The sequence below is a fragment of the Podarcis cretensis genome (genome assembly GCF_951804945.1).
Source record: "Podarcis cretensis genome assembly, chromosome: 14".
Lineage (NCBI taxonomy): Eukaryota > Metazoa > Chordata > Lepidosauria > Squamata > Lacertidae > Podarcis > Podarcis cretensis.
Window position 1 is genome coordinate 18045996 of NC_137183.1, and position 21988 is coordinate 18067983.

Below are 21988 nucleotides of genomic sequence, written 5' to 3' on the forward strand. Positions count from 1 at the left end.
CTCGCTCTCCAGGCTTCAGGAAGCTATCAGCAAGCCTGGGGAGCCCGCGGGAGTTCCCGCAGGGCTCCCCAGGCTGCGGATAGCAGCCTCCTGCACGGAGCGCAGGGCTCACTGAAGCAGAGCGCCCCGCGCTTCGGGCAGACATCCGCGGCTGGGGGGGGAATGTTTTCCCCTTTATTCCCCCCCCCCAAAAAAACTAGGTGTGTCCTATGGGCCGGTGTGTCCAATAGGGTGAAAAATGCGGTAATTTATGGACCTAATAGGTCCATACACAACACAAAACACTGTTGTTGTATGTAGGTTTTATTTGTTGTTTTTTTAATCTTATATTTTGGAAATGTACATCCGTGTTTTATTCTTTAATTTTTTTGGGGCCCCCAAGAGAGTGGGGCCCTAAGCTATAGCACCTAAGCCGGCACTGATCGTAGTGGACACTGACACCTTTTATTCTCAGGAAGAAAGCACTTCCATCACCCATAGAAGCAGGAACCCACTGAAGGGCATTCTGCCTGCAGCCCCTTGAAACCCAGAGCCAGGATTTGAACGGGGAACTTCTGGCTCCCAACTCAGCCTCTTAGGCCCTGCTTCCTAGCTAACTGAATCCACAGCGGGCGTGTTTAACCCTCAGTTAAACTCACCTTGCTGCCCTGAATTTAGCCCAAGCCTTGTAATAATACTAATAATAATAATAATAATAATAATAATAATAATAATAATAATAAATTTCCCACCTGTCCGCTTTGGGCTTTTGCTTTCCAAACTCTTTTAAAGTTTATGTGGGGAACAGCAAGGAATGCTTAAAATCCTGCTCCTCTGCTGCCTGTTTCTAATATTAGAATGGAGGGAGCTGTTCACTTCCTGGAAGCTTCAGCTCGCTTTTGTTCTGCAAATTTTCTTTACTTTTTCTTTCTCCGCCCTCCCCGTCGCCCCCACCGCACCCCCAGCAGTTGTCAATGAGCATGTGGAAACAATTATGATAAACAGCTTACGATTAAATGCAAAGTACCTCCAAGATTTGTAGCAGTTAAGCTTTCTATTTTAGTGGGTGGTGGAGGGGGCGGCGGCAGGGGGGGTCTACAAAAGGAAAGGGAACGGCTACATCCTCAGCTTTCATTGTTATTTATGGGATTTCTTACCCACCCTACGCCATAAGGTCCCAGGGCGGGTTGCAACCATATCAAGTTACAAGATTAAAATCAGCTAAAGCACTCTAGAGTCAGAAGAATTAATCTGTGCTAATATCTCAAAAGTATTGTTTTATTGTTATTATATTAATCCGCCCTTGACCAGAAGGTCCCAGGGTGGGTTACAGCAATATAAATACAGCCTTAAAAACAGTTTAAAACAAAGTACAGTAATAGCTAGAGTGAGTCCAGGGCTTTTTTCCCCCAGCCAGAACTCACTCAAGTGGGTGCCGTTGCCATTCTAAGAGAACAAGGAAGGGGTTCATGGTGAGTTCCAGGACTTCTTTTTCTAGAAAAGTAGCACTGAGTCCCAGTAGTAGTAGTAGTCATCGTCGTAGTAGTAGTATCAGTATCCTGCTCCTCTGACTGTGTTGCTCCTGCTGCTCTAGGCAGCTTCCACCATACAGTCATACCTCATGTTACGTCCGCTTCATGTTACGTTCTTTCAGGTTACGTCCCGCGGCGACCTGGAAGTACCGGAAAGGGTTACTTCTGGGTTTAGCCGCTCGCGCATGCGCAGAAGCGGCAAATCACAATCCGCGCCTGTGCAGACGCGCCGCTGCGGGTTGCACTCTTTTCATGTTGTGAACGGGCCTCCGGAACGGATCCCATTCGCAACCAGAGGTACCACAGTATATAAAAACATAATAAAACATTCCACATTCAGATGTCTTCTAAAGGTTATAAATACAGTCGTAGTCGTACCTCGGAAGTCGGACGCCTTGTGAGACGAACATTTTGGCTCCCTAACGCCGCAAACTCGGAAGTGACTGTTCCGGTTTCTGAATGTTCTTTGGAACCCGAACGTCCAACACGGCTTCCTGCAGCCAATCGGAAGCCGTGCCTTGGGTCCTGAGGCGTTTTGGAAGTTGAACGGACTTCCAGAACGGATTCCATTCGACTTCTGAGGTACAACTGTACATAGATATTGTGTGTCAAAGGCCAAGGTATTGAGCATAAGATGTAAGCTGTACAGTTAAGATGCCAGAGCACACATCTGTGGAGAGGGAATTCCAGAGCTTTAGGGGGTGCCAAAGAGCAGGTGTATAGCGAACGAGGCAGTCTTTCAGATATTTGGGGCCAAAGTTGTTCAGAGCTTTAAACACTCATTTGAGCACCTTGAATTGGGTGCTCACGTTGATACAAATACTTCCAACAAGGCTTCTAAGGGGACCTTTTTATCTCAATGGGGATCTGAATTTATTTGAAATGATTTTTGGTGTGCACAGTTGTTTTGCCAATGATTTTTTTTATTAGTATTCTATCTTGAAATCGTGTTGAGGTGCTTCATAGGAAGCAAAGCATAGATGAAATAAAGAAACAATAAAATCACAGTAACCCGGGAGGTGGTCCATATTCTATCAAAGTAACTGGCAAAGTTCCCCATTGATTTGGACAGCCCATTTTCTGGGGAGCTACTCAGCTCTGGGTTTCCTGGATCCAGATGGGAGTTGGACCACGTTTCCTAAAAGACCTTCACTTATTGATTCTGTGCACTATTGAGTTCAGCAGAAGTTGCTCTCTGCCACCTCATTTCGGTTTAATCGCATATGCAAACCAGGTCAGAGAGACGAGACGTGCAAGTTCAGAGATGTTAAAACTTCCGTACCTTCAACATGTTGAAATTTGTGTGTGAGAGAGATTAATACTTAAGCATTACTCTCTGTTACAGAATGCAGGAGGAAAACTAAGGGGGCAGCCCCCCCCCCAAAAAAAGCATCCCAGTGAGAACGGGACATGTTCAATGGCCACAGAATGTGGAGAGTCTGTGATGGGCACGTAGAACAGTTCCAGCAGATCTCACTTTTACATCTCTCAACATTCCTTCTTAGCTGGCTTTGTTCACTCAAAATCTGCGAGAAATTGAGTGGACTCTCTTATAAACTATTATTGCTCTTGAATGAAGAATGAGTGAAACGTTTTTAAAACAAAAAAATGTTTTAGCTGCTCTTTTCCAGTTCTGATTCCTTCTCCCAAAACATTCAAACTGGGCTTTGTTCTTCTATCCTTAAGCTTTGAAAATACAAATATTTCCAGGACTCATTGTCTACCAAGACAATCCTAACTGAACAAAGTTTTCTTGCAGTTCCTTACATTTGCTCCCTAAATTCTTTGATGAAAGAAAAAGCTGGGCTTTTCTTACAGTAAAGGTGGATAGGATTGCACAGATCTTATTAATCAGTTTCCTGGTTTTTGCCCAGCCCTTATTAATGGGTTTCCTGGTTTTTCCATTTGCACTGTCCAGGATGTGTGTCCGGTTGATATCAGCAAAATGTGCTAATAGAAGAATGATGACATCAGTATCAGGGTGATTTACATCACCAGATTCTGACTAGGCCATCTTTCTACAACAATGCAGGCAAAGCTTCCAAACTAATATTTGAATCAACTTCCTCCAGATTTGAGCAATGCAGTTCAAACCAAGGTTTCCCCCTCTTCCATAATTTGGTAACTACCACCCTCCTTTCGATTCCCTCCCTTCCAGAATAGTTGAACTGGGCCAGTCCACTCATGAGACCAGGTGAGGCGACTGCCTCAGGCAGCAGAATCCACAGCAGCAGGCAGCAGATCCCACTGATAATCTTTCTCCCCCACCATGTTCCTGATGTAGATTTTCTTTCACCCCTTCTTCCCTGGTGGGGAGTGGGGTCCACACCTGTAGTTGAATGTTGGTCTTGCTGGACACGCATTACGACAGTCATTCATTTCTTGTCCCTAAATTCAGCAAACCACGTAGGACGTCTACTCATAAGAACGTCAACATTATAGACAGCTGCCTGTCCTCTGCGTGGAATTTCAGGGATGGGGGTGGGGATGCACACCACAAGTTCTGAGAAAATTGCAGGCAATTTCACAATGCCTCTAGTTATAACTATTAAGTCTACAATATAGGAACTTCCAGAGAAATATCTTTTACTGCTATTTCTGAAAGGCTCTCTGTGGTGCAATGAATGAAGTTAGGTTCTGGGGGTTGAACAGTTCTTGACGTCACCTAGTTCCTTAAGTTGCCTAGTGTTCCTTAAATGGAGAAGACATTCCATTCAAAAGTTTATGTCAAAGCTCAATTATGTTTATTTGATTCTGCCAGCAGCAGTGGAGTGTCTCTTTCCTTCTTCATTTCCTTGGCGTTTCCTGAAATCTTCGACTTAACATTCACATTTGCAGTTGTTTCATAAAGTGAAGACGCTACTGGCCCAGCAGCACCCCTGATCATTGATCATAGAATCATAGAGTTGGAAGAGACCACAAGGGCCATCGAGTCCAACCCCCTGCCAAGCAGGAAACACCATCAGAGCACTCCTGACATATGGTTGTCAAGCCTCTGCTTAAAGACCTCCAAAGAAGGAGACTCCACCACACTCCTTGGCAGCAAATTCCACTGTCAAACAGCTCTTACTGTCAGGAAGTTCTTCCTAATGTTTAGGTGGAATCTTCTTTCTTGTAGTTTGGATCCATTGCTCCGTGTCCGCTTCTCTGGAGCAGCAGAAAACAACCTTTCTCCCTCCTCTATGTGACATCCTTTTATATATTTGAACATGGCTATCATATCACCCCTTAACCTCCTCTTCTCCAGGCTAAACATGCCCAGCTCCCTTAGCCGTTCCTCATAAGGCATCGTTTCCAGGCCTTTGACCATTTTGGTTGCCCTCCTCTGGACACGTTCCAGTTTGTCAGTGTCCTTCTTGAACTGTGGTGCCCAAAACTGGACACAGTACTCCAGGTGAGGTCTGACCAGAGCAGAATACAGTGGCACTATTACTTCCCTTGATCTAGATGCAATACTCCTATTGATGCAGCCCAGAATTGCATTGGCTTTTTTAGCTGCCGCGTCACACTGTTGGCTCATGTCAAGTTTGTGGTCAACCAAGACTCCTAGATCCTTTTCACATGTACTGCTCTCAAGCCAGGTGTCACCCATCTTGTATTTGTGCCTCTCATTTTTTATTTTTTTTTTGCCCAAGTGCAATACTTTACATTTCTCCCTGTTAAAGTTCATCTTGTTTGTTTTGGCCCAGTTCTCTAATCTGTCAAGTTCATTTTGAAGTGTGATCCTGTCCTCTGGGGTGTTAGCCACCCCTCCTAGTTTGGTGTCATCTGCAAATTTGATCAGGATGCCCTTGAGTCCATCATCCAAGTCGTTGATAAAGATGTTGAATAAGACCGGGCCCAAGACAGAACCCTGTGGCACCCCACTAGTCACTCTTCTCCAGGATGAAGAGGAACCATTGATGAGCACCCTTTGGATTCGGTCAGTCAGCCAGTTACAAATCCACTGAGTGGTAGCATAGTCAAGACCGCATTTTACCAGCGTCTTTACAAGAATATCATGGGGCACCTTGTCAAATGCCTTGCTGAAATCAAGGTAGGCTACATCCACTGTGTTCCCTTCATCTACCAGGGTTGTAATTCTGTCAAAAAACGAGATCAGATTAGTCTGACATGACTTATTTTTCAGAAATCCATGCTGACTATTGGTGATCACAGCATTCCTTTCTAGGTGCTCACAGACTATTTGCTTAATGATCTGCTCCAGAATCTTCCCTGGTATTGATGTCAGACTGACTGGACAGTAATTATTTGGGTCCTCACCCTGATCAAGGTGGTAGGACATGATGGGAGTTGAATTCAGAGGACCGTAGGTTCCCAACTCCTTCTCTAAAGGTAATATAAAGCTAACCTGACAACCTGCAATTTGTGTTGTCCCATAGTTCACCTGTCTTTTTCTCACACCAAATAATAGAAATGGGCTGTTTCAGATAACAAGCAGATGTAGCTGCAGCAAGATGACACATCAGCACTGGGATTCAAGCAAATGAAAATCTACAAAATAAGAGGCATCCGTTCAGATTTTCACCCATCTTTGGAACAGTATTGTCTAATCACAGTTTAAGTTGGACTGGTGTCAGAACCCAACACCCTCAGATCCCACTTGCGGGCTTTCAATCAATACCCATGTAGCTGACCACTGTGAGAACAGGATACTGACTCAACGGGCCTCTGGCCTGATTCAGCAGGGCTCTTGTGTTCTTATGACTTAATGGGACTTGAATGGAAATGTATATGATTGCACTTGTATAATTAAGGTTTTTATTTTTTTGTATGAGCACGAAGTTTGTCTCTGTGTGTGGAGAGAACTTTTGCACATCAGAATAGTCAGGTGGTGCAATCCTATTTGTGTTTACTCAGAAGTCAGCCCCCCTGCTCCTAGTAAGTGTGCTTAGCAGGGACAGGAGTGAAATTTGGTTTCATTTGTATTTTTCCAAGAGCCTACCTAATCCACACCTCCTTAAAAAATAATCGACTTGCCTCATTCACAAATAATCAACTTGCATCAGTCACCAATATATAATTAATTGCATCAGCCATCAATCACCATTCCTAGGAATCTTGAAAGGTAAAAAAATAAGGAAGCGGAACAAGTTCCAAACCCTTTTTAAAAGCTCTTTGAACTTTTCAAAAGGCAGCTTGCTTTTATATCTTTGCATCTTTCAGGGAAGGAAGGAGGGGTGTTAGAATGATTCTCTTGACACAAAAATAAAAGAGTGAAACTCTGCATCTGTGTACAATTTTCTTCCACCATAAAGCAGCATGGTCTGAGAATACTGCTGCATTGTGGAACCATCATATTAAATACAGGATATGGACATGAACAGAGTGTATTTCCCTTGCCAGTGAGGAAAAACTGTATTTAATATATATATTCCAATTAATTTTTTGCACTGTATCTCCTAAACTTCTTTTATACCCCCAAGCCCTTTCTGACCCTCGTGGAAGCCCTGGGTCTCTGTTTACCCCCCGCCAACAACTCCAGCATTTCAGTAATGACCACTTGGGAAAACTTGAGCTGACCCATGCAGTTGTTTGAAGGTCAGTCGTCTGAGAGCCCTTCGGATAAAAGAACTGTCTTCTGTAAATGGCTCTCTAAAGGTTTTACACAGGTGGAGCAGGACCCACTTCCTGGTCATGTCTGGATCTAAGATGAGTTGCCACAGACACCATACCACCATACAAATAACTGGAAAAAATAAAGAAAGAAACCAAATGGGTTCCCAAATGCATGTTTTGGGTTAGAAGGGGATTCCAGATCTGAAAACCTTGAAAACTGTGCTCAATGTTCAGTTCTCAGTATGGGTTAGCGGCAGTGAAGAGAGTTTTCTCTCTCCCCCCCCTTCCCCCGCTCTCTTTTTTTCATTTAATAGTGAAGTTATTTATAGTAAGCTTCTTCATGCGAGGTTCTTGCCAGAGAAACAGATGTCACATGAATATGTTGTCATAAAAATAAGGGCGAAAGGCTAAGGGAAAATATAGAAAGCACCCACCTTTTAAACATTTGAACTCGGCAATAACAAGCTGGGTGTGTCAACTTTAAAACTGCAACTTGTCCAAAGTTTAGAAGAAGGGAAGGGTGGGAAACTTCTCTGCTTATTAGTTCATAATCTGTTTTGGTTAAAGCATATCTGACGCTGTTTGTGGTTTCATAGAACGAAAGTCACTTCTGGTGTTTTGAAATACAGCTTTTTTAAAAAAGGGGGATTCTTATGGCTTAATTCATTGTGAATGAATTCTGCAAAATACATTAATCTGGTCAGGGAGAGGGAGGATTTTACATATATATATATATATATATATATATATATATATACACACTGTACTGTTTTCAAGCAAAGTTTCTCAGCCGAGAACCTAATGAAAGATGATCCCGATAGCACAGGCTTCGTGCTGACATTTGTTGTTATGAAATCTAATGCTATTTCAGTCTTTATGAATGAGGCGTTCAAGCTGTTTACCGAGGACGCCTCTCCTCAAATCCCATTTGGCAGGGTTTGGTGAATGAAATTCTCTGCCATCGGAATAGAGCAGCAGTAGAAAGAATATACGGTAGTTCACCCAGGGGGAGGGAGGAGCCTTGAATACCATAAAATTAGCTTTAGCAGCCTAAAGCCATCTTGAAAATAAGTCATCAAGTATTACCAACTCATATCAGTATTTAATCAACTGATTCACCCACACAGTAACCTATATTAGTCATTTGCAGCTTAAAATAATAATAAAAAAGGAATCCATTTTTTGCAAAGTCCCTCTGCCTTATCACCTAGAGGCCGTTCTTACTCACCCCCAGAAATCAAGCAAGAGGTTATTTGCAAGAAAGCAAGAAAGCAAGAGGTTATTTGCAAGTCTGGCTTAAAGATGGGAAAAGGAAATGTGTCATGATAACAGCAGAAGAGAGGTCGAACCAGACCAGAACTGCTCTGCTGAATCCAACCAATGGATTATCTTGTCCAGCATTCCTCGTTCCCTCAGCGGCCAATCAGATGCTCCCAGGAAGCCTACATACAAGGCACAAATGAGCTCAGGATCTGGTGCTCACAGAGATGCCCCTGTATGCACAGTACACCCAGATGTGGGACCAGGGCTGGAATTAGGTTTGATGAGACCCTAAGCTACTAAAGGAAATGGGGCTCTTTGTATGTCCAGCTGTCCTTTGTCAACAACAAATTGGCGCTGTTTTTTGTGTTGAATATATGCTATATGGTGATTTATGGACCTAATAGGTATCTAAAGCCATTTGCAAATAACAAATAGGAGCCTATACAACACAAAACACTGTTGCTGTATGTAGGTTTTATTTTATTTGTTTTTTATCTTATATTTTGGAAATGTACATACAGGGTTTTTTTTCTTTAAATTTTTTGGGCCCCCCAAGAGAGTGGGGCCCTAAGCTATAGCTTGTTTAGCTTATACGTAAATCCGGCACCGAGCTGAGTGCCCCCAGGTTATTAGCATACATCATTAACCGAGAGGCTATCTTTGAAACGTGACAATAAAAAATGAATTGTCATTCATGAATTCTAATATTTTTTTTGGGGGGGTGTATTATATTGCTTCTCTTCTCTTTGGACATGGCTGTATTTATGTGAACGAATAGGTGCCAGCCTCCTCCCCCCCCCCCACCGACCCAACCACATGCAGACCCCACATTAGATATAACTCTATTACACACTTTTACTGGTTCCATATTTTCAGTTCTTCCTGTAACTAGAGAGAGCCAATGTGGTGTAGTGGTTAAGAGCGGGAGTCTCGTAATCTGGTGAACCGGGTTCGCGTCCCCGCTCCCCCACATGCAGCTGCTGGGTGACCTTGGGCTAGGCACACTTCTTTGAAGTCTCTTAGCCTCACTCACCTCACAGAGTGTTTGTTGTGGGGGAGGAAGGGAAAGGAGATTGTTAGCTGCTTTGAGACTCCTTCGGGTAGTGATAAAGCAGGATATCAAATCCAAACCCTTCTTCTCTTCTTCTCTTTGGACATGGCCGTATTTATGTGAATGAATGGGTACCAGCTCCACCCCCCGCCACATGCAGATCCCACAGGCCATAAATCTAACGCTACAGAGATGCACTGGTGAACCTTCTGCTTCTGTCCTACTATCACAGCTAATACCCATTTTGATCTTTTCAACAACCCTCTTGGGGTGGTTAGGACAAGAGATGGCAAATGACCCAAGGTCATCCAGTGAACTTTGCAACTCAAGTGGAGACTTGACTCTGGGTCTCCACAGCCTTGCTCCAACTCTCTAAATCACCATTCCACACTGCTTTCAAAAGCAGGTGACAAACATTATTATACACCTACAAAACCATTTGTGTTCTCTTTTTGTATTTTTATGTTGTAAACCGCCCAGTGATGTTTGGATGAAGGGCAGTATACAAATAATAATGATGATTACAATAATGCAAAATTGCCCCATATTACTTTAATTAAATAAATGAGGTAGAACAATCTTGCTACTTGGTGCTTCAGTTCATCTGCCCCCAAAACATATTTTTGAAAGGCAGGACTGATTGGAATGGCTTAGATACACAATTCTGCCTTCACAGAACAAAACTATGCTTAATTCTTTTTCACCCTACTAAAGACTGATGTTTCAAAATGAAAAGCACTGTAGGCTTGTTCACACAATACACTAAACACAGGTGAAAGGTCTGCACAAATACAAGTGAAAAGGTATACACATATTGACTAGTACAGCTCAGTTATGTGCACAGATAGATGAATTGGTGTGAACACCCTTGCTGTAAAAATTATGAAACCCTCATCCAACTTAACTTTCCTTCAGCATGTAGGATTAAATCATGTTTCCATAATACCCATTTTCAGTGACTTGCTGGTATTTAAAATGTCAGCCCTTCCTTATCTGGTACTGAAAAACGGCTCCCTGAAAATCCGTGGGGGTTTTTGAGTGGCAGAGAGCCTTTGTTAGTTTCTCAAAGGGATCCTGAGGTCTGAGAATATCCCCTCAGGGTGATGTATGGTAAAGCTTTTGGCTCTGCTCCAATGTTTATCCATAACCCCTTTTCTACTTGGGTTATTTAAAAGTTTCCATTTGCATTTGAAAAGGGGTATTAGCATGTTGATGGAGAGCTATAGATTCCCCCCCCCCCCGTCTAATTATGGGTGTGCGAGGGCAGATTCACAGAGTGGAGAAGGTGTGGGCTCTGCAGTCTTCTACTTACAGTACTTGGAAATATGATTTAGACTGCTTCTGCGCCATACAGTTAAAGCACATTACTTCCCCTAAAGAATGCTGGGAACTGTAGTTTGTTAAGGAGCTGGGAATTGTAGCTTTCTGGGGGATAAACTACAGGCTTTGGGTGGGGGGCCATGGGATTTAAATGTAATTTTGATGTTTGGTGTGTGTATGGATGCGGGTGGCGCTGTGGTCTAAACCACTGAGTCTCTTGGGCTTGCTGATCGAAAGGTTGACGGTTTGAATCCCCACAACGCGGTGAGCTCCCGTTGCTCTGTCCCAGCTCCTGCCAACCTAGCAGTTTGAAAGCACGCCAGTCCAAGTAGATAAATAGATACCGCTGTGGTGGGAAGGTAAATGGCGTTTCCGTGCGCTCTGGTTTCCGTCACGGTGTTCCATTGCACCAGAAGTGGTTTAGTCCTGCTGGCCACATGACCTGGAAAGCTGTCTGTGGACAAACGCTGGCTCCCTCAGTCTGAAAGCATGATGAGCGCCACAACCCCATAGTCGCCTTTGACTGGACTGAACCATCCAGGGGTCCTTTTCCTTTACCTTAACAGCTGTTTGCAAAAATCCATGCAATGTGTGTATAGATGCGAATCTAGAAATAATGTCTGTAATTTAACGAGGAATTCCGTATCTCTCAACTGGTGACTCCCCATTTTATGTGACTTCACTGATGCATGAGGAGGTTCGGAACGGAACCCCCATGTAAATAAGGAGCTGTCGGACTAGCACCTATATCACCCTGAGGAGAAACTTGTGTAGACCACCTTTAGAATCAATCCATGTTATTTGCTACAGGAGTCCCCACGCCCTGCTCCATTTTGCTCCATATTCTCCATTTACAGAAATAAGTTTTCAAAAAAAGCATTGAAAGGGAATTTAAGAAGCTTGCTTTTGTCCTCCTCTCAAACAGGTTCTGCAGATAACAGTACAAATAACTGCAAAACTTACTTAGTACAGGCGTAAGTGGAATACGCAGGCCCACTGGGAGCAGAAATCCCAAAATGCTTGGGGGGGGGAGAGAATACCATCTTTTATGACTTATTCAGGTGACTGCCCAAGAGAATGAATTTAAAGTCAATGCATTTAATTGGACCTTCGGAGCTTAGCAGCTGCATAAATAGCATCTTACTGCAATCTGCCTTGCTAATTATTTCTAGCCGTATCATATCAGGGGACGGTGGAGAACTTTGTCAGTTAAGCACCGACCTTGGCTCCGTTTCAGGGCAACCCTGCCCTAGTTACGTGTGTGCTCTTCTCAAGGACTCTGCACAAGGCCTTTCGGAAGAGGGTTACTCTGACCTAAATCAGCTTAAAAGTGCTTAAGAGGCTTCGCTGACTGTCTTGATCAAGCTCAGGCTGTGTTCTTTGCTTGGCAAAGCAGGTGTGAAGGTAGCGCACGATCTGGCAGATAACCGTCGGTTGAAGTGTAGCCTCTTAGAGGGCCGAAGCTTTGAAACCCTTTTCAGACTTTTCGAGCATAAATGATAGGCAAAGGCAGATGATGGTGGTGGTGGTGATAATAATAATAATAATAATAATAATAATAATAATAATAATAATAATTAAAAAAAAAATTATTATTATTATTATTATTATTATTATTGTCAGAGCTGCCTCCAGGTCCCAGCTCACAGAGGACCAACGCTAGGCTGTAGTTATGTACAAAAGTCTTTATTGAGATTCAGTCTCCATTTCAAAGCCGCAGCGTGCAGCTCTACGTCCCGAGCTTAGACCGGCGAAGTCCTGTCTGAGTCTCCTCCCCCTCCACACCAGTTTAAGACTCTCGCTTTGCTCCACCTCTTCCTAAATTCCTTTCTCCTCTGGGCCCTCCTGCCCGCTAGGGTCTCATCCTTCCTCGACTCCTCTGACGCTGACCCTGACGATTCTTGCCCCTCCTTCCGGCGGGCTTTAGGACCTGGTTCCCTATCCGGGCTACCTTCTGTGCCGCTCGCCTGTACCTTTGAACTTGGCGCGCGCGCCCAGCCTGCAACTTTCCTCTTAACCGTTAACTCGCTCTCCGATGGAGGCGTGGTCCACCCTGACTCATCTTCTCTCGCTGGTGGTGCATATGTGGGCTCTGACACCTGGGACTCCTCCCCCCCACTACGCTCTGGTGGGGAAGCTGGTCCTGATTTGCAACTGGTGCTCTGGGAGTCCCCGCTGGCCCCTTGCTTCTGGGGTGTCCCCCTTGGGTCGCCCCTTGCCCTGCCCATCGGCGCCCCCTTCTGTGAATCCTCCGATTCGCTGGAGAGGCTCATGGAATCTATCAGGCTGCTGTCATATTCTCCTACGCTGCCCTCGGATTGCTCCCCCTCGCTTTCCATCTCCTCTCCTCCCTGCGCTCCCGCTGAGTCCCTGACATCCATCCCCCCCTCGAAGCCCCCCCTTCCCCCCTCCCCTTCCTCTGGCGTGGGTTCCGGGTGCTCCAATGCTGTGGGGGTGCATGCCGGATACCGGTCTTCCCCCCTGGCATGCTGCCAGTCCGTGACGGGTACATCGACGTCGCTCTCCTCCGCTTCCATCTCGTTGCCGGCGTGCTCGAAACCAGGATCCTCCCCCAACCCGTCCATGCCCCCTTGTTCCCCCATTTCCTCTGGGTAGTCTGCGTGCCAGGGCCCTCTGAGCAGTCTCCTGCGCCACTCCTCCTCGGGTTGAGTGTCCCACCAATAAGAGCGCTCCCCACCCAAGTCTGAGACCGACCCCTCCGGCGAGGTAGTCTCTGGAACCGTCTCCTCAACCGAGGAGAACCCCTGAAACGTACTGGCTGAGAGTGTGGGGGTGAAAAGATATTCGTCAAAATAATCCTCCGGCATGGGCCTGTGTGGGAAGAGTGCGTGGAACTCGTCTTTGAGGTAGTGCTCCTCCACCGCATAGTACGGCACCCAGCTGTTGGCGCTGGCCGGGGCACCTTCCCTTGCGATGAGATATTCGACTCCCTCTTCCCCCCATCTCGAGTCCAAAATCTCCGTCACCTCGTTGAGTGGCCCCGCCCTCGGCGACCCCCCTGTCATGGGTGCATCTCTAAGCGGACTGGGAGCTGTTCCTGGCTCCTGAAACCTGTGAGGTGCCTTGTAGGGCGTTAGCACCGATCTATGAAAGACCGGGTGCATTCTGGAACCCTCCGGTAGTGTCAAACGGAAAGCCACTGGGTTGATCTGTGCCTCGACTAGGTAAGGGCCCAACTGCTTGTGTCCTAGCTTCTTCTTAGCTAAGGACCTGGCCGGCACTGCCTGGGCCGCTAACCAGACCCAGTCCCCTACCCGTATGTCCTCCCCCACTCTTCTGTGTTTGTCTGCTTGCATCTTGTTTACGTGTTTTGCTAGGTCTAACTGTCTACGGAGCTGTTCATGGACCTCCTGTAACTCCTCTGCCAATGCCTCTGCTCCCTGTGGCTCCCCCTCCCCCTCTTTCTCTAAGCCCGGGAAGGTCCTGGGATGTCGCCCGTGGTTGGCAAAAAACGGTGTCACCCCCGTGGACACGTGTTGTGTGTTGTTGTAGGCAAACTCGGCCAGGGGCAGATAGTCCACCCAGGTCGAGGGCTGCTGGTTGGCGTAACATCTCAGGTACTGCTGCATGACGGCGTTGACCCTCTCCGCTTGTCCGTTGGTCTGCGGGTGTCTTGCCGACGCTAGGTTGACCTTGACGTTCAGGATCCCCATCAGCTTCCGCCAGAAACTCGAGATGAACTGGCGCCCCCTGTCAGACAGGATAGACCGTGGCAGGCCGTGTACCTTGAACACGTGGTCTATGAACAGCTTGGCTGTCTGTTCCGCTGTGGCCACCTTCGCGCAAGGAATGAAGTGCGCCATCTTGGTGAACATGTCGACTACCACAAGTACTGCTGTTTTGCCCCTCGAGCTGGGCAGGTCAGTGACAAAGTCCAAGGCTACCCTCTCCCACGGTTCGGACGGGGTCTGTAGCGGTTCTAACAGTCCCGCCGGCGGTCTGTGTACTGGCTTGGCCCTTTGGCAGGTGTCGCACCTCGTGACGTATTCCGCGACTTCTCCCCGCATCTTGGGCCACCAAAAGTCTCTGGCTACTAATTCCACCGTCTTTTCCTTGCCGAAATGTCCGGCGCTGGGTGCGTCGTGTAGCTGTTGCAGTACTGTCGCGCGGAGTTCATCTCCCGGTACGTAGATGGCCCCCTTGCGGAGGAGCAGTCCGTCGCGTATCTGGAACTCGTCGTCCTTTGCCGTGCCGCTGCGCACCTCCTCCATCTTGGAGCGCGCGAAGGAATCTGTTCGCAGCTCGCGCCGTATCGCTTCCAGGTCTATTGTGGCAGAAGCGCATGCCCACGCCTTGGGTGCGAAAATGTGCTTGGCCGCTACCGGTGCTGCTTCCTCCAGATACTGCGGCTTCCTGGAGAGCGCATCAGCCATGACGTTGTTGTCTCCGGGGATATATTCTATCCTGAAGTCGAAATCCGCGAAGAACTCCGCCCAGCGGATGTGTCTCTGGTTCAGGAACCGCGCCGTGCGCCAGTACTCCAGGTTCTTATGGTCCGTGCGAACTTGCACCGTGTGTTTGGCTCCGATGAGGAAGTGCCGCCACGCCTTGAATGCTGCATGAATGGCCAGCAACTCTCTGTCCCAGATGGTGTAGTTCTGCTCCGACTTGCTGAGCTTCCTGGAGTAGAAAGCACACGGCCTCCAATCCCCTTGCGGGTCTCGCTGCAACAGGACTGCCCCCACGGCTCTGTCGGAGGCATCCGTCTCCACCCTCATGGGCTTGCTGGGGTTCACATGCAGCAGTTGTTCCTCGGAAGCGAAGAGACGCTTGAGTTTCTGAAAGGACTGCTCCGCCTGGTCCGTCCAGATGAACTTCTTCTTCTTGGAGCTGAGGGTGTCCGTGATGGCCGCCGTCTGCATAGCGAAACCCTTGATGAACTTGCGATAAAAGTTAGCAAAGCCGACAAACCTCTGGACCTCCTTCCGATTGCGCGGGCTCTTCCAGTCCAGTACTGATCGTACCTTGGCGCTGTCCATGGCGATTCCCTTGTCGGACAGCTTGTAGCCCAGGAAATCCACCTCCGTCATGTCGAACTGGCATTTCTCCAGCTTGGCGTAAAGCCTGTGCTCCCGTAGTCTTTGCAGGACTTCCTTGACATCTCTCTCGTGAGCCTCCTGCGATTCCGAGAAGATCAGAATGTCGTCCAAGAAGCAGACGCACTTCTTGTATAGGAGCCCCGCTAACACGTGATGCATGAAGGCTTGGAAGCAGTGGGAGCCATTTTGTAAACCGAAAGGCATAACCCTATACTCATAGGTGCCCAAGGGCGTGAACATGGCCGTCTTCCACTCGTCGCCCTCCCGCATGCGTATAAGATTGTACGCCCCTCGTAGATCCAGCTTGGTGAAGATGCGTCCCTTTCTCACCGTCGCGAGCAAGTCGTCGATCTTGGGCATCGGGAAAGCCGTGGGCTTGGTTTTCGAATTTAAAATTCTGAAATCAACTACAAGCCTCTTCTGGGGCGTGTCCTTTTTCTTCACAAAGAAAACAGGACTGCCCCCCACTGCTTTGGATTCTCGGATGAATCCCCGCTTCAAATTGTGATCTATGAACTCCCTGAGCTCTTGCAGTTCGTCTTCAGACATGGAGTACAGTTTTCCGGTCGGCAGCGTTGCCCCCGGCAGGAGGTCAATCTTGCAGTCGTAGGGTCTGTGGGGAGGCAGCTTGTCCGCTTCCTTCTCGCAGAAGACCTCCAAAAACGCCTTGTACTTGTCGGGTACAGCTTGCAGCATGCCCAGTTGTAGCTGTGGGTCATCCTCTTGCCCCTCGTCCTCCTGGTTAGTCATGATGCAATGTTCTGCGCAGTAGGAGGAGCAGAAGGTCAATTTACGCTGGTACCATGCCAATGCCGGGCTGTGCCTGTCCAACCAGCTCATGCCCAACACTATGGGCGTGTCTGACAGTTGGGTGACGTTGAAGCTGATGACTTCGCGGTGATTTCCAATGCGCATCACCATTGGCGGCGTTTGCTGTACCACCTGTCCCCCCAGCAATTCTCTTCCATCGACTGTCACTACTTTCAGGGGCATCGTGGCAGGCAGGAGCGCTATGCTATGTTGCTTGATGAAATCCACCCCCATAAAGTCTGCATTGCTACCAGAGTCAATGGTAATAGGCACTTCCATGGTGAGCCCATTGGGAAGCTGGAGTGTTGCGGTGAGCTGCACCACTGGTTTGGGCGGGAGGGGGTCTGTGGGCTGTAAGATTCCTGGGGACTGCTTCACTGATTCGTCTGGCTGGGCCCCAGCGGCTCTGCTTCCAGCCAGACTTCGTCGTTTCCCTGCTGCGGTTCCCTCTGCTGAGCTGCTTCTGTTACTTTTGCTGAGGCTGCATTGTGCTTGTGGAGCCTCTGGGGGCACTCTTTTGCCATATGCTGAGCACTTTCGCAGATGTAACACTTCCTGTTCCCTCTAGGAGGCTTCACCTTGGCTGCTCCTGGTGTGAGGGCTCTGGTCGCTGACTGAGCCTTGGCACCACCTATCTCCATCGGCTCCTCTCCCCCTCCCAGTGGAGGCGTGGATTGAGCGCGCGCTGAGTCTCTGGGGAAGAAAGGAGGTGCCCTTGCTGGCGTGCGTCCCCAACGCCCTTCATCTTTGCTCCAGGGACGTTCTTCCAGCCGCACACCAATCGTCAACGCCTTCTGGACCACTTCTTGAGTGCTCCGTGGCCTCTCCCCCCTTGCGATTTCGTCTTTCACAGCCCCGTTCAGCCCCTCCCAGAACAGGTCCCTGACGGACGCTGAGTCTTTTTCCCATCCCAGCGCGTTGACCAATGCAAAAAAGCGGGAATGATATTGCCTTACAGTGGCTCTGCCTTGTTTCAGACCGTGAATCTCTTTTCTAGCGACATCGACATCTATCTCCGATAAAAAACAATCGTCCATCGCCTTAATGAAGGCTTTTGCGTTTTGGAGGACTGGATCATTATCTCTCCACAGATTGCGCAACCACGCTTTAGCTTCTCCATGGAGATGCGTTAGTATGAAGCCTACTTTCTCCTGCTCATCTCTAAAGTCCTTCTCCAGCAACTTTAGCGCAAAAACTACGTCTGCTCTGAAGTTAGGATATTGCTGCAGACTCCCATCGAAATGCGACACCAGGCTCCCCCCTCTCTTCCCGAGCCCGATCCCTTCTGATTTGGCTGCCGGTGGCCCCTGTTTAGTCAACATTTCCAACCTGTTTTGCAGATCCTTGCAGACAGCATCTGATTCCTCTTCTCTCCTCCTTGCCGCTCGTATTTCTGCGTTAAGTTGTACCACGGCTTCTTGCAAAGCTGCCAGTCGTTCTTCTGTAGTCATCTTGTGCTGCTTTTGTGAGCTCGCGAAGCACCAATCTTCGCCCCTCGCTGCGTCCTCTCACGTTGCGAGGTTCTTTGAAATTTGAGACAGGACTTACTGTCAGAGCTGCCTCCAGGTCCCAGCTCACAGAGGACCAACGCTAGGCTGTAGTTATGTACAAAAGTCTTTATTGAGATTCAGTCTCCATTTCAAAGCCGCAGCGTGCAGCTCTACGTCCCGAGCTTAGACCGGCGAAGTCCTGTCTGAGTCTCCTCCCCCTCCACACCAGTTTAAGACTCTCGCTTTGCTCCACCTCTTCCTAAATTCCTTTCTCCTCTGGGCCCTCCTGCCCGCTAGGGTCTCATCCTTCCTCGACTCCTCTGACGCTGACCCTGACGATTCTTGCCCCTCCTTCCGGCGGGCTTTAGGACCTGGTTCCCTATCCGGGCTACCTTCTGTGCCGCTCGCCTGTACCTTTGAACTTGGCGCGCGCGCCCAGCCTGCAACTTTCCTCTTAACCGTTAACTCGCTCTCCGATGGAGGCGTGGTCCACCCTGACTCATCTTCTCTCGCTGGTGGTGCATATGTGGGCTCTGACACCTGGGACTCCTCCCCCCCACTACGCTCTGGTGGGGAAGCTGGTCCTGATTTGCAACTGGTGCTCTGGGAGTCCCCGCTGGCCCCTTGCTTCTGGGGTGTCCCCCTTGGGTCGCCCCTTGCCCTGCCCATCGGCGCCCCCTTCTGTGAATCCTCCGATTCGCTGGAGAGGCTCATGGAATCTATCAGGCTGCTGTCATATTCTCCTACGCTGCCCTCGGATTGCTCCCCCTCGCTTTCCATCTCCTCTCCTCCCTGCGCTCCCGCTGAGTCCCTGACAATTATTATTATTATTATTATTATTATTACCTCGCTCATTTGGCTGGGTTTCCCCAGCCACTCTGGGCGGCTCCCAACAGAATATTAAAAGCACAATAAAACATCAGTCATTAAAAACTTCCCTAAACAGAGCTGCCTTCAGATGTCTTCTAAAAGTCTGATAATTGTTTATTTCTTTGACATCTGATGAGAGGGCGTTCCACAGGGCGGGGGCCACTACCGAGATGGCTCTCTGCCTGGTTCCCTGCAACCTCACTTCTCGCAGGGAGGGAACCTCTAGAAGGCCCTCGGAGCTGGACCTCAGTGTCTCGACTGAACGATGGGGGTGGAGACGCTCCTTCAGGTATACTGTGTAAGTTTCTGGTTCCTTCTCTGTAATCAAGTATGGGTTTAGCAGAATATTGTATCTCTCCAGCAGAGTAATAAAAACTAGCAAGGGAGATGTGACAGTTTTATGAAGGCAGAAGATAGATGTAATGAAAATCAGAAGGGAAGATTTACCATAGCTTCCATCTGCTAGTGGAAACTGGAAAAATCAGGAACCATTACAACTTTCATCTTTGCATACGCCAGCTTTCTGTCAAAATCTCTTTCGGAGATGAAATTTTCCACAGCGTATCTGTCCAAAAGATAATGTTTTGAAGAAACCTTTGAATGTAATTTTTTTCTCCTCCCTGCATCTGGCTTTGAGTTAGTTTTTCCCTTTGTTGTGTGTAAAAAAAGTGTTAAACTGTTTACCATGTAGATAACTCCAAAGGTGGCATTTGTGAGTAATGATCTGGGCAACAGCTGCAACCCTCATTGTTTACTTGCAAATATTCTTACAAATTTAATAAATAATAATTCAGCTTCACTGGATGGCCCTGGCTTGTAGTACTGTATTTTGCTTGGTTTGCATCTTAAAGTAAACGCAATTTGCAGTTTCCAGACATATACATGGATGCAGTTAACAATCGGACAGCAGACTTCTCTGAATTCTGTGACACAGTTTGAGTTTTTAAATATATGTGTGTGCGTACAAGTGTGAACGTGGGTGGCGCTGTGGTCTAAACCACTGAGCCTCTTGGGCTTGCCGATCAGAAGGTTGGCAGTTCGAATTCCCGCAACAGGGTGAGCTCCCATTGCTTGGTCCCAGCTCCTGTCAACCTAGCAGTTTGAAAGCACGCCAAAAAGTGCAAGTAGATAAATAGGTACCACTCCAGCAGGAAGGTAAATGGCGTTTCCGTGCGCTGCTCTGGTTCACCAGAAGCAGCTTAGTCATGCTGGCCACATTGACCTGTGGACAACCGCCGGCTCCCTCGGCCTATAAAGCGAGATGAGCGCGCAACCCCAGAATCGTCTGCAACTAGACTTAACTGTCAGGGGTCCTTTACCTTTTCTTTCTTTCTTTTTTTACAAGTGGGAACACATAAAGAAACATGCAAACGTGTGTATCTTAAGTTGCAAAGGCAAACAAAATACAGTGGTACCTCAGGTTACATACGCTTCAGGTTACAGACTCCGCTAACCCAGAAATAGTACCTCGGGTTAAGAACTTTGCTTCAGGATGAGAACAGAAATTGTGCTCCGGCGGTGCGGCGGCAGCAGGAGGCCCCATTAGCTAAAGTGGTGCTTCAGGTTAAGAACAGCTTCAGGTTAAGAACAGACCTCCGGAATGAATTAAGTACTTAACCCGAGGTACCACTGTACATATTTTAGGGGAAAGCTCTTACAAAAATGTGTATCGATGAAATGCATTTTTCATGCAGTTGTCTTTTTTAAAAAATCTGCAGAAAACAGGACAGAACTATGATTCTGCACATTTAGCAGCCCTAGGCACACTTGAACCCAGAACCCTTTTCTTTGTGTGTGTATGTTAAGAGTGGCACTGCTCTGAGTTTATGGGCCCTTCCTATTACATGGAACTACCATATACGTGGTATATACCATATACATTGGGACGCAGGTGGCGCTGTGGGTTAAAGCCTCAGCGCCTAGGACTTGCCGATCCAAAGGTCGGCGGTTCGAATCCCTGCGGCGGGGTGCGCTCCCGCTGCTCGGTCCCAGCACCTGCCAACCTAGCAGTTCGAAAGCACCTCCGGGTGCAAGTAGATAAATAGGGACCGCTTACCAGCGGGAAGGTAAACGGCGTTTCCGTGTGCGGCTCTGGCTCGCCAGAGCAGCGATGTCACGCTGGCCACGTGACCCGGAAGTGTCCCCGACAGCGCTGGCCCCTGGCCTCTTAAGTGAGATGGGCGCACAACCCCAGAGTCTGTCAAGACTGGCCCGTACGGGCAGGGGTACCTTTACCTTTACCTTTTTACCATATACGTATCTTGCTCTTGAGTCAAATTACACTTTTTAAAGACAGGATATCAAACCAGAAAAGGTGTGTGTGATGAGGAGGGAGAGATTGCTTTTTTACATATGCAAGGAAGCATTATGTCACTGGTGGGATGGAAATGGAGAAGTCGAAGGGAGTGGGGCAGGCATTCTTTCCTTCTTTTACAGGAAATGGGTGAAGCCTTGCTTGAAATCATTACTCAGACTTATTTCTCTCTCTCTCTCTCTCTCTCTCTCTCTCTCTCGGTGAAGGAAATGTCTCCCGATAGTGCAGGCTATTGGTTTCCTGTTGCTAACTAACAGGGTTTTTTGGCACGGCCAAGAATGGAAAGGAAGGACAAATATTTGTCACCAGGAGACCCTGGGATTAGAAGTAGAACGCCAGCTTGCCTTTGGACTGAAAAGCATATTACATTGCACAGAAGCTTTTAATGAAAAAGCAGGCTGCTTGATAATTAATCGGACATTTTATCCCTGTGGGACATAGAATGGGTGGTGGTAGAGGGGAACTGCACGTGTGCAAATGAGTCTTGAGAGCGAATGCTCCCAAACTTAAAGGACTACAGAAGATTTAAGTGTTATACTGCTATATTAGAGCTGAAGTGGGGAACCTCAGGCCCAGCTCCTAATACCTGCTCTGTCTCACCAGAGTGGTGCATGCTCTGGTAATCTTCTGCTTGGACTACTGCAATGCGCTCTATGTGGGGTTACCTTTGAAGGTGACCTGGAAACTGCAACTAATCCAGAATGTGGCAGTTAGACTGGTGACTGGCCGCCGAGACCATA

General features: G+C 47.8%; 1 protein-coding gene across 1 annotated transcript in view; it reads right to left on the bottom strand.

Annotated features, from left to right (window-relative positions):
- LOC307202704 (uncharacterized protein) overlaps positions 1 to 21988 on the bottom strand; it is a gene marked incomplete at its 3' end in the record, with an annotated part of 41243 nt that overhangs the window by 8126 nt on the left and 11129 nt on the right. The window lies entirely within an intron of this gene.